The sequence below is a fragment of the Pongo pygmaeus genome, chromosome 3, assembly GCF_028885625.2.
Source record: "Pongo pygmaeus isolate AG05252 chromosome 3, NHGRI_mPonPyg2-v2.0_pri, whole genome shotgun sequence".
Taxonomy (NCBI): Eukaryota; Metazoa; Chordata; class Mammalia; order Primates; family Hominidae; genus Pongo; species Pongo pygmaeus.
The window spans coordinates 143,937,515-143,950,929 of NC_072376.2; positions in this window are offsets into that span (position 1 = coordinate 143,937,515).

Here is a 13,415-nt window from a genome sequence, read left to right on the forward strand (position 1 = left end):
CAGTTTCTGGAAAGCATGTTCTAGTCTTTCCTTCCCTAATTTTATTAGAATAAATTCTGGCAAAATTTGACTCTTTTTTGTTTTAAATACATTGTTTTTGAAAAAAAACTTCTCATAATTTTTCTGACCTTCATGCTTTAATTTAAATACATAATTTAAACACATATGTGTATATTTGATCATTATTCTTCTAGTAAATATTTTATTAAGCGCAAACTGTGTCAGATATTGTGGTTGGTGCCAGTAACAATGATGACTTGCACTTAGAGTCAAAAACAATATGAGAATTTGTAGATGCAAAAGAACGCTTGAACTCATCCAGCAAAGACACTTCATTTTATCATCAGGAAATCTCTCCCATTTTTGCTAGGGATTACTGACAAGAGAAACAGATTATTTTTCATATATTTAGGATGTGATACATCATTAGCATTGATTTTGTACATAGTCATGAACTAGTGTTGTGTATTAGTAGTGATCTTTATAAAAATACTCAATTCATTTTCAGTTTTTAAAGAAATCATTATAAAATCCATAATATAAGAATTAATTTTATGTCTTAGTAGTTAGGTTGAAAAGTATGTGCATATTTATTTTTTGGTTTGTTTGCCTGTTTTTGTAGAAAATTATTCTGTTAGAATGGAAAGCATCTGTTCTCCTCTTCCAATAAAGTATCAAATATAAAAGTTGTATGACTTTGGGTCGGAAAGAAAGGTATAGGGAAAAAAATGCCTATAAAATACATAAGATCACAAATTATATAAATTCCTCAAGCTCCTTCCCACTAATTCTATCTCCACTTCAATAGACCTCTCCCAAAACATTAAATAGAATATCAATCTCTTGGGGGTTAGGAAACAGACTTAAATAATTTTCTTCTGTCTTAATTAGTCCCATCTATATCCATTTATTATTTCAAATTGATACAGGCAGGAAGCAAGAAAATACTGGGTGGAAGAGGGTGGTTTCCTGGCAAAGGCACCACCCTGAAGCCTGAAAACCCACAGCCCTAAATGAGAACAGGCATTCCTGTTTTTGCTTCTAAATTTTGCCTTTTGGCCTGCCACACCCCCCTATCCTGTACCCATATAAACCCCAAAACCCAGGCTACATGAGCAGATGAGCAGAAGAACAGAGAAAAAGAAGAGTGGCACGGCAGAGAAGGAGAGAAGAGAAGGGGCATCTGAAAGTTGAGAGGAGTTCAGCTGGGGATTGTTGGAGAAGAGATTGGCCACAGGATGGCCAAATTCCAGGGGAGGATTATCTTTCCACACCATCCCTTTTCCAGCTCCTCAACCATCCTACTGAGAGCCACCTCCACCACTCAGTAAAATCTACACATTCACCATCCTTTAAGTCTGTGTGTGACCTGATTCTTCCTAGATGCAAGACAAGGTCCCGGGTATCAACAATGCACTGAGCTGGTTAACCCTTAAGCTGTCTGCAGATGACAGAGCTAAAGGAGCACTGTAACATGCCTACTGGGGCTTCAGGAATTGCAGAAGCCCACCACTGGATGCTACCATGGGGCTAGATCCCAGAAGCTCTTGCCCCACTTCTGCACCTGTCTGTCTGCATGCTCCCTCTCCTGTAGGGGTTTGAGAGTGTGGTGGCCCAACAAAATGAGCCACATCCATGTTGTGAGGCCTGCAAAGGGGTTAAGGGAACTGTCTCATTTAAAAATCAATAATTCTTTGATTCTTGACACTGCATTCTATATTCACATATTCTATAATATACATTTATGTACTAGGATTGTGGAATTTTATATTCCTCTTATTAATAATTCAAAAAATGTGTTTTGTTTTAAGTATGTAAAGTAGCTACAGGGCACTTTTCAATACCTCTACAGTAAGTTGGTAGGTATTTATTTTATATGTATTATATGATTATTTAAATAAAAATATGCTTTATTTTCTGGAAGCAAATGGTAGTCCCTGAAATAAGAAATAATAATATCTACTTTTTAAATACCTAATCTTTTTCAGAAACTGTATTATGTAATTTGCAGATGTTATTTCATTTAAAATAAATCTATTAGAAAATGTTACCCTCATATTTCAAAATAAAGAATTATACAAAAGATTGATTACCCTTCTATTAAAAATAATCTTATCCTAATATTAGACTCAGATCCTTGTTTCCTCAAAGTTGTATAAATATTTGAATACAAATTATATTGTATTTTGGGGCACAAGTATTGTTTCAACTAAATAAAAAATCTTGCAATAATAATCATCCTTGGTAGTAAGCAATCACCACCTATAATTTTAAGAATAAGAAAATGATTCAGAAATTTTTGTCAATTTATAAATACATTAGCAAAGTGCATTTCATTTGTGAAAACTAACATTTTGGATTTCTGAAGAATAGGAGTTGTTTCTGATTCATTATATGGTGAACCAAAAAGATGATGGTATGAGATCTACTGTAAAAACAAAACCAAAACCAAAAAGCAGCTTTAAAACATTCAGATAATGTAAAAAGTAACTACCTGAACATTCTGGAGAATTAATAGAAACTAAGAGACTCTTGAGTATGCATACACACTTTGAGGTGTCGACTAAGAAAAGGCAAAAAACCACCCTGCAAAGCAGTATGACTACGCATTTACTCTGATCTCAGAAATTGCTATACAGAAGAAAGATTCCACTAGAAGCTAGGGTTCAGAAGAGAGAAAGGGGAGTGGGGACTTCTCAAAGGATACACTAAACAAATTGGTTTGAAAGAATTATCATTGATAAAGGTGGCTGTCTTAGTGCATGAGTCTATAATTTATTGATTGTTAACGTTTAGGAGTTGCAGCGTTAGAGAATTTCAGCTGTAATTTAAACCCAGGCAAATATTTCTTGCTAAAGTTAAGAAAAAATGCTCACCAAAGAAAAATAACAGAACCCAGAATTCCCATAATGTAACATTTTAGTATCATGAATACAATAAAAAATTAACTGTAATATGAAGAAAGAAAAAGTGTGCATCTCAAGTGCAAAGAATGTTAATTGAATCCAAAATTAAAAACAAGATGATGACACTAACAAACATCTTAATAAACTTGTAATTATTCTCAATGAAACACGGTTTCAATGGATAAAAATCTCAGGTGTCAGTAAGGAACTGTCAAATCTTAGCAGACAACCATATACACAATGAAAAGAACCAAACAAACATTCCTAAGCTAAAAAAAAGGTTTGTCATTTATAAAATGACAAAAAGTAAAAAGCTGGGATTAAATAAAAGATCAATGCCACTCTCAGGGTGTTGTCCTTGCAGGGAAACTTGTTTAGGTCATATATAACAATAAAGTGCAAATGAAATGGTGTTTCAGCATGCAGTGAGAAGTATTCAGATAAGTTCATACTAAGCCAACTTCTGTCAAAAGAAATCTAACATCAAAGTTTTCTGTTACTAATTTGAGTTTTGAAGATATTGAATAAAATAGAAGTTGCTGTTAGAAAGGGTAAAAATGTTATTGAGAAAGATTAAAGGAATAAGATGATGAAGCAGTTCAGTTTTCTCATTAGCTATATTTTAAAATTCAACTCTGAATTATGTATATAAAGGAGGTGCACTTATAAAATCAGGAAACATCTCAATATCAGAAATCAAGAGTAAAGCTAAATCAACTCACATATGATGAGTATACTTTAAAAACAACACAAAAGGAGATACAGTTTGTGAGAATTCAGAAGAAAGGTTATTCGTCTTAGGTCAGAATGAGTGGGTATTAAGGGGCATGAAGATCTAGAAAGCTTGAGGCAGGAGAACCGAGCCTGGAGGCAGACAGGGAACCTAAGGCTGCTTTGCACTGACTTCCTAGAACTGAATCAAAAGCAAGACCCACCCCTCCATGCCCAAGTAACAAAAGGATCAGAGGCTACTCTCTTTGTAACCCCCACCTTTCCACTGCATGGCAGATGAAAAATGCAAAATATATGTGATTGGTTCACTCTCACAACCAATCAGATTTGTTGCAGGACAAGTCTTCATTTATTAATACATAGATTATAACCAAGTATCTAGTTGGAAACCTGTAGAGGGTACTTAAATCACAGAAGATTTTGCCAGTGATCTTGAGCTGCTTGTACCAGCCCAATCCCAATCTTTGGAGTGTATTTTTTTTCAATAAATCTATGTTTTTGTTGCTTCATTCTATGGTTGCTTTGTGTGTTTTGTCCAATTCTTTGTTCAAAACACCGAAAACCTGGACAAGCTGTGGTCAAAACCTTCTACTGGTGACAAGTTGTTAGAGGAGAATACAATTAATATCATCCTTGAAGATCTGTAGTTAGTAATGTATTAACTGTCAAATATAGAAAAATGCATTTGTTACAGATTGCAGGCTCAACTACTCACCACTTACAAAACCAAAAAACCAGAACAAAGTGCAGTCAAAGAAAAGTGACTTCAATTCCATAGCTAGAAGTGAAGAAATGGTCCAGGTTCTGGCCTTAAATAAATTATTTCAGCTTTTTGGGTCAAGGGTAAGGGGAGGTTGCTATGATAGTCATGCAGGAGTGATAAAGAGGTGCCAGTCTATGTGACTTGTTTCAGCAGCTACCTTGGGCTGTCTCATGGACGAATGGGCTGTCACCATCTTGAGTACAGCTGGGTTGCAAAGTGACTGCAGCCTTGAAGTAATGTTGAAGTGGGGGAGAATCCTGTAGTGGCCTTAATTGTTTCAAGATTTAGTCTCTGTAGCTTCTAAACAAACGCACAATTAGATAAGGGAAACATTGTGCAAAGGGGTGCCTGGTGAAAAGAAGAGCAAAGATTATCTCATTTTTGCAGAAGGAAGGAGAGTAAAGACTATTCTCTCCTTATTAAAGGCAAGACAACAAATGGGTAGAACAGAGAAAGAGAGAGAGAGAAAAAACAACCTTTAAAAATTTATTTTAATGTTTATTTATTTATTTTGGAGGCAGAGTCTCACTTTGTCACCCAGACTGGAGTGTAGTGGTGTGACCATGCTCACTGCAGCCTATACCTCCCTGGCTCAAGCATTCCTCCTACCTCAGCTTCCCGAGTAACTGAGACTACAGTCATGTGCCACTGTGCCCAGCTCATTTTTTATTTTTGTTTTTATTTTATGTAAAGACTGGGTTTCACTATGTTGCCCAGGCTGGTCTTGAACTCCTGTTCTCAAGCAGTCATCCTGCCTCAGCCTCCCAAAGTGCTGAGATTATAGGGATGATTCACCATTCATCACACCTGGCCTAAAAAAACACAAACTTTTAAGGACACTCAATTATGTATTTTCTCTTCATATATTTTTGAAATTTTTAATTCTAGTTTTGCTATTACAACTAATAGCATAATGTCATACTTGTAGATATACCGTGAAGTACCCTTCCAAGTATACCTATGGTTTAATTCTTTAGCAACACTTGATTGTAAGGTTATTTAATTTTTAATTCCATAACATGGGGAAATAAACCTCCCCTAGATTTTTCAGTGCTCCTGCCAAAGCCCTTGCCTTCTGAGACTCTTCAGATACTAGGAGAATTATATCTGTAGTCATTTGTCTAGTTAATTGCTCTACTGATTTAAAGGGATAATAAAATGTCCCTCACCCTCTGAGAAAACCAAATGGTTACAGCTCTGAATAGGTCTTCATAAGTTAAGACCCAGGGGATGAGGGAGACTAGAGAGCTTCCTCAGGTATTTACATGTCAAAAAAAATAAAATCCCAGAATCTGGAGATATCTCTAGATATTAAACAGGACACTTGGGCAGTCTGTCTCCTGGAGGGATTGAATTTACAGACAAAAAGGACTAAGTGTTTTTTTTGTTTCCAAGGAGATTCTTTAGATGTGGAAGAAATAACAGCCTCCCTCCCCTTTATAAACTGAAAATAAAAATAATTTTCTTTCAACCCTTACATATGAAGTGCTCTACAGCTCATATATAATATTTGACATGGTTCATTTTGCACCATTCCAATAGTAGGCAATGGGGCAGGGGGTACCAGGACACTTATTAACTGTGAAGTAATTAATCATAAATCTATTTCTGGTACAGAACACTTCCTTGTGCATATGCAGAATAAAATTAATAAAGATGTTGCTGTAGTCTGTTTACATTGCTGTAAAGGAATACCTGACACTGGGTAATTTACAAAGAAAAAAGGTTTATTTTGGCTCACAACTTCTGCAAGCTGTACAGGAAGCATGGTACTGGCATCTGCTCCTGGTGAGGGCCTCAGGAAGCTTCCACTCATGACATAAGGCCAATGTGCTGGAAAGTTTTCTTTATGTTTTTTTCTAGTAGTTTTACAGTTTCAGGTCTCGCATTTAAGTCTTTCATTCGTGTTGAGTTGACTTTTGTATATGGTGAGAGACAGGGGTCTAGATTCATTGTTTTACATATAGTAACAGGTTTTTCAAAAACAATTTATTGAAGAGGCTGTCCTTTTTCTAATGTAAATTCTGGGCACATTTGTCGAAAATCAGTTGGATTTATTTCTGGGTTGTTTATTCTGCATCATTGGTTTATGTCTCTGTTTTTAGACCAGTACCATACTGTATTGATTACTACAGCTTTGTAGCATATTTTGAAGCCAGGTAATGTAATACCTCTGGTTTTATTTTTTTTACTGAGGATTGCTTTAGCTATTGGAGATCTTTTGTGGTTCCATACAAATTTCAGTTTATTTTTTTTTCTATTTCTGTGAGGAATGTCATTAGTATTTTGATAGGGAATGCACTGAATCTGTAGTTCTTCTTGGGTAGTGATATGGTTTGGCTCTGCCTCCCCACGCAAATCTTGTCTCAAATTGTTATCTCCAAGTGTCAGAGGAGGGGTCTGGTAGGAGGTGATTGAATTAAAGGGGCAGACTTCCCGTGTGCTGTTCTTGTGATAGTAGGTTCTCATGAGATCTGATGGTTTAAAAGTGTGTGGCTCTGCCCTCTTCACTCTCTCTCTCTCTCTCCTGCCTCTATGTAAAGCATTCCTTGGTTCCCTTTCAACTTGTGCCTTGATTTTAAATTTCCTGAGGCTTCTCCAGCCAGGAGGAAGTGTGCATCAATTAAACCTCTTTTCTGTATAAATTACCCAGTCTCAGGTAGTTATTTATAGCAGTGTGAAAATGGACCAACACAGACAGTACAGGTAGTATCCTTCTTTTCTCCCTTAATGTAGCTACAATAGTGTTCGAATTGGAGAGGATTCATCACTTGACTTCATCCACGTTGTATTCCAGTTGTGTCTGCACACAGTTTTGTTAGTTTGGTGGAATTTTTATTTTGTTTTTCCAATTTTGTGAATATTTATTCTGTGGCTGAAATTTCTCAGAGTTTTGTTGTTGTTTTCTTTTTCTTTAATGTCTCTTATTCTCTGTTTGGGTTCAAGCCACTCTTCTCTACATTTCTCCAATCCCTGACAGTAGGATGAAGATTAAGTTCTAGACCTGCTCACATCACGGTTTTAGTCCTACTAAATGTGGGTCAATGTAGGGGAAAAAAAGAAAAAAAAACAAAATCTTTTAAGATTCCTCGTCTTAACTGGTTTCCTAACCTCAGCTTGACAAAACCAGGACAATAAAATCTAAGTGTGCAGTATCAGAGAGTTATCTCATGTAAGAGTGGCTTTTGTTTTCAGATTTTTCATGTCTTTCTAGGTCTAGGATCTCTTTTCAGTTTTGCCTAGTTGCCCTTCCTTTTCCCCTCCCCACATTTTTTCACTGCTTACTTCTTTCAAGACAATTGTGTGTGTGTGTGTGTGTGTGCGCGTATGCATGCATGTATTTAGCATTTTATTCCCTGATGATAGGCTTAGAATAACCTAGTCTTTCATTACATTAATGAGATGAAATAGAATCTGAGATTCTTTTCAATGGCAATCCTCAGAAAATAAGAAAATTGTGATTACTGGAAAGAAACAAAAGGACTCAGCTTAAAATTGTATATCAAGCTATATGAATAAATACAGATAGGATTACTAAAAGAAGAATCTATAGAGTGATGAAATAAATCAGAAATTTTAAAGACAATCTGATCAAAAGAACAGAAAAAGATAATGAGTTTACTAAAGGAATAATAAACATTCTAGTCGAGAAATCAAGACAATGGAGTGGCCCAGGATAAATGAATGGTAGAATTATGAGGTGATGTGAATAATAATGTCAAATTTTTCAGAAATGTTTTTCTTAATTAATTATTTCAGCAAACATTTTATTGCATCATTATTGTTACTTTTGGGACGGCAAATAAAAATAAGATAAAGTCTTTAGTCTTTATTTTAGATCTAATAGATAAAAAGTAGGCAAATCTACAAGTAAATTAACTAAAGAATCATTCTTCCTATAAATATTTGTATATAATACAGGAGAGAATGTTGCTACCTATACTTTCTGATGCTTGGTTTTGAGGTTAGAGGTTAGGAAACAAACATATGGAACATTGAGAAGATCTATAATTGAAACTATGTCAAGAGTGTCAAAGGCTAAATAAATATTATTAATTTTATTTTAGAAAGTCACTTTAGACTTTTTTTTCTTTTTTTTTTTTGAGAGGGAGTCGCCAGGCTGGAGTGCAGTGGCGCAATCTCGGCACACTGCAAGCTCCGCCTCCCGGGTTCAAGCGATTCTCCTGCTTCAGCCTCCTGCATATCTGGGATTACAGGCACATGCCACTGCACCCTGATAATTTTTGTTTGTATTTTTAGTAGAGACGGGGTTTCACCATGTTAGCCAGGATGGTCTTGATCTCTTGACCTCGTGATCCGTCCGCCTCGGCCTCCCAAAGTTTGGGATTACAGGCGTGAGCCGCGGCTCCCAGCCACTGAAGACTTTTTATTTCTTTATTTTTTTATTTTTCATTTTTATACTTTAAGTTCTGGATTACATGTGCAGAACTTGCAGTTGTTTTTTTTTTAGACGGAGTCTTGCTCTTTCGCCCAGGCCTGGACTGCAGTGGTGCTGTCTCGGCTCACTGCAAGCTCCGCCTGCCAGGTTCACTCCATTCTCCTGCCTCAGCCTCCCGAGTAGCTGGGACTACAGGCGCCTGCCACTGTGCCCGGGTAATTTTTTGTGTTTTTAGTAGAGACGGGGTTTCACCATGTCAGCCAGGATGGTCTCGATCTCCTGACCTCGTGATCCGCTCACCTCCACCTCCCAAAGTGCTGGGATTACAGGCGTGAGCCAACGCGCCCGGCCAGCCAGAACTTGCAGTTTTGTTACATAGGTACACACGTGCCATGGTGGTTTGCTGAACTCATCAACCCGTCACCTACATTAGGCATTTCTTCTAATGTTATCCCTCCCCTAGCCCCCCCACCCCCTGCTGCCCACAGGCCCCAGTCTGTGATGTTCCCCTCCCTGTGCCTCCCTGTGTCCATGTGTTCTCATTGTTCAATTCCCACTTATGAGTGAGAACATGTGGTGTTTGGTTTTCTGATCTTATGATAGTTTGCTGAGAATGATGGTTTCCAGCATCATCCATGTCCCTGCAAAGGACATGAACTCATCCTTTTTTATGGCTGCATAGTATTCCATGGTGTATATGTGCCACATTTTCTTAATACAGTCTATCATTGATGGACATTTGGATTGGTTCCAAGTCTTTGCTATTGTGAATAGTGCCGCAATAAACAAACGTGTGCATGTGTCTTTATGGTAGAATGACTTCTAATCCTTTGGGTATATTACCAGTAATGCGGTTGCTGGGTCAAATGGTATTTCTAGTTCTAGATCCTTGAGGAACCTCCACTGAAGACTTTTAAAGGGGTTATCACTGGTCGGGAATTGGGAAACAAGACCTAAACATTCTAAGAAATGATGAAAATAGAGAGTAGAGATAAAGCTTAAAATGTTTTTATTGCTATAAAGTTACATAGCATTCTCTACCTGGATATAAATGTGACAAATTCTTTTGGCTGACTGGATTAATATAATATCAATGATAAGCATAGGTTTTAACTACATATACATATCTGGAATTATGTTTGTACATAATCAAAATAGTGTGAAATACTTTTTAGTTTTTTAATTACAAGCTTGGCATGCCTTATAAGCATCCTCCTACATGCAGTAAGAGAAGAAACAGAATATATTAAGAATATATTTGAATATAAATATTTGTGGTTGATATTATCACCCAAGTACATAAAGCAATTAAAATATCCCACTTTATATATAATTTATTCAATAAAATATCAATCTCAGATCTACTGAGGAAATAAATGTATATTAAAGGAGGTGGTAAAACATAAAATGCCAGAGAGTATTGGCACATTTAATGTAGCAGTAGTGGCATATTTAATGTCATAAAGTTTGGTATGGAAAAATATGGCTATGAGCTTTGGGTCTACCATTTATTTGCTTCATGACCTTGTATATATTGCCTATATCATTTTATTCTGTATGTGTTGGTTTGTAATAGGATAATGCAAGTTTACTGCTTGTCATAGACATTAGATACAAGGATGCTTTTGGTACTCTTTTTTACATTTTGGATGTTCAGCCATGATCTCCTTAGAAAACCTTGCTATGCTATGTGATGCATGCCTATCTGATAGGAAGACTTACTGAGGGATCCAGGATAAAGCTGCATATAAAATATTATTAAAGTTTATTTTCATAGTAGGCATTTAGTATTGAGTAGAGTAAAATGGCACTATTATTACTGTAATCTATTGGACCCTCCTTATGGGATCCTCAATACATCATATTGTAGCAATATGATAAGCAACAGGAAGTAGCAATATGATAAACAAGGTTTTCAGGAGATCATTTACTTTGCCCTAAAATCTTACCCAGTATTCCTAAATGCAAAAAGCTTTCTAGTGACAAATTATTTTATATTTCATTGAAGGAGATCATAAAAAGATGCCTATATCTGTTCTATACTTTCATCAGCCATTAGGCAGGCAATGGAATTTGGTACTCACTCACTTTAAGATGTCATATGGGTATAGTGGTAAGAAACTGGTAGCTCCAAAGAACAGTTAGTTACATTCTTCAAATGTGGCCTTTAATTATAGGTTAGTATTGGTTAAAAGTTCTCATCAGCAATTCTTGTTGCTTGCGTCTTCTCAAAATACTCTTGGAAGAGCCACATTTTTCTAAAATGTGGTATAGTATCATAGGAAATGCAGCATCTTTATGACAGATACTTATTGTTTTGAATACCCAGATCCTGTAGTAACTAGCTAGGTAACACATTGATTTCTCTTTCTGTAGAAGGGTGAGAACAGAAGTTCCTATCTTGCAGTGGTAATGTGAAAGTTCAAATTAATGTACTGAAGAATTGTTAGCTAGTAGACCCTCAGTGAAGAACAACTATTATCGATATCATCTTGTACAACCACAGAAACTTAAGAGCTGGATAATGTAGAGTAAAGGTACCCAGTATCTTGAAACATCTGGCCAGTCCTGAAAGTTTACAGGAGAAAATACAGTGTTTTAAATTTTTAAGAAAATACAGTAACATTTCATGGGCACCATATGGACTACAGCTCAAAATCATTCACAGTTTCAATATTAAGTTATATTTTTGCCAATCTGAGTTTCTAATGATTGTTGTGATAAAAAGCAAGGACTATATGAAAATCTATGTAGAACAGGAAATAAGAGTAGCAGTGCCCAATCTGATTCCAAAGTTTTGAGAATTTTGTGTGCCCAACATAGTCAATAATTGATAATCTGTAAATACTTATTAATTTGTTTGGGCTTAACTATTTAATCATTTAATAAATGAAACTGCTAGGTAGACTTTTTTTTTCTTCTAACTCCACCTTGATAAGACTACTGAGATACTAAAGACACTGAAACCAAGAGGCTTTGGAGACTTCTACTTGAATGGTTCTTTTCAGCCCTTAATCTAGGCCATATATTATCATCACATATCTCCCAATAAAAATATTTGCACATACATCTGCAAAATAGTTATAATGATCATTAGTTTATAAATATATACCACTATTGTTATTTTATAGACATGTAATAGACATGTAAATATGTAGAATTAAGTTAATAAACTTGAGAAAATATTGTAATTTTGGCAAGAAGGCATGTAAAAAAATTTATTCTCATTATTGCTAAAAGAAAAAAATTGCCAAAAAATGTGTCCATCAACAGAAAAAAAAGTAAATTGTCACACATAAAATAGTATATTAAGTGACTATAGAAGGAAATGATAATTATTTTTAGATTTTTCACCATGTTATATTATAAAAACTGTGATAAGTCTAATATAAACAACCACATTATTTTTGAAGCTACTTGATAAGGGAAATGTATGATATTACACCATTAATATAATATAGCTTATATGTATTTTTAAAATATTTTTGTAGAGAAGTTTTAGTTCACAGCAAAATTGAGAGGCACAGAGACGGCCCATGTAACCCTAGTCCCCACGTGTGTGCATAGCCTCCCCCATTATTAACATCCCCAACAAGAGTAGTATATTTGTTATAATTGAACAACCTGCACTGACACATTAGTATCACCTCGAGTCCATAGATTACATTAGGACTCACTCTTGGTGTTGAACAGTCTATAGGTTTGGGCAATGTACAATATATATCCATCATTATAGTATCATACAGAGTATTTTCACTGCTCTAAATATCTTCTGTGATCTACTTATTTAACCCTCCTCCTTCCACATGTTTTTTAAAATAAAAAGTATAAAAATCTGCATGGAAATGATAAACATCAAAGGAAGAACAGAGATATCAAGGAACATGTTGTTAGAGTGAGGTATATAGGGAAGTTATTATTTATTTAATTTTCTCAGCTATTTTTATATTTCTGCAATTTTTACTATATTTCCACACTTTTTTGTTTTAAAAAAGCACACATTATTTTGAAAAGACTCTATGTTTATTGTATGTACTTTTGTTGGTAATATTATAACATAAAAACAATGATAAATTTTTAGATGCTTTTCAGTCTAAGATTTTCAATCTAAGCATCTAAAAATTCATTATTGTTTTTATATGATAGTGTTACTGACAAAAGTACAGACAATTTGGAGAATTTTGAGTAAAATATATTTTTTTTCTTGGTGGGTGGTGAGTGTTTGCTTATTTTTTGTAGCATTATTGATATTTTATTTCATAGTATTTTTTTCCAGACTCTTTTTAAGCAAAAAAAAATGGTTTAGATAAACTATTAGCTATATTAACCTGGTGCATAAAAATTGTAGCACACTACCACAAACTAAACATGAATAAAATAGAAGGATGTTTTTAGTATTTGTTTCAATGTTTTAGATGACCTTCCATGCTTAGAAAACCTTGCCAGTTTTATGTGATACATACTTGTCTGATAAGAATCACTATTGAAGGCTCCAGGGTCAATCCACATATGAAATATTAGTGAAACTATTATCATAGTAGGCATTATTTTGAAGATAAAATATATACAACTAAATGCTGTAATATTTTCCTCCCATAATGCTATCCCCTGGTCA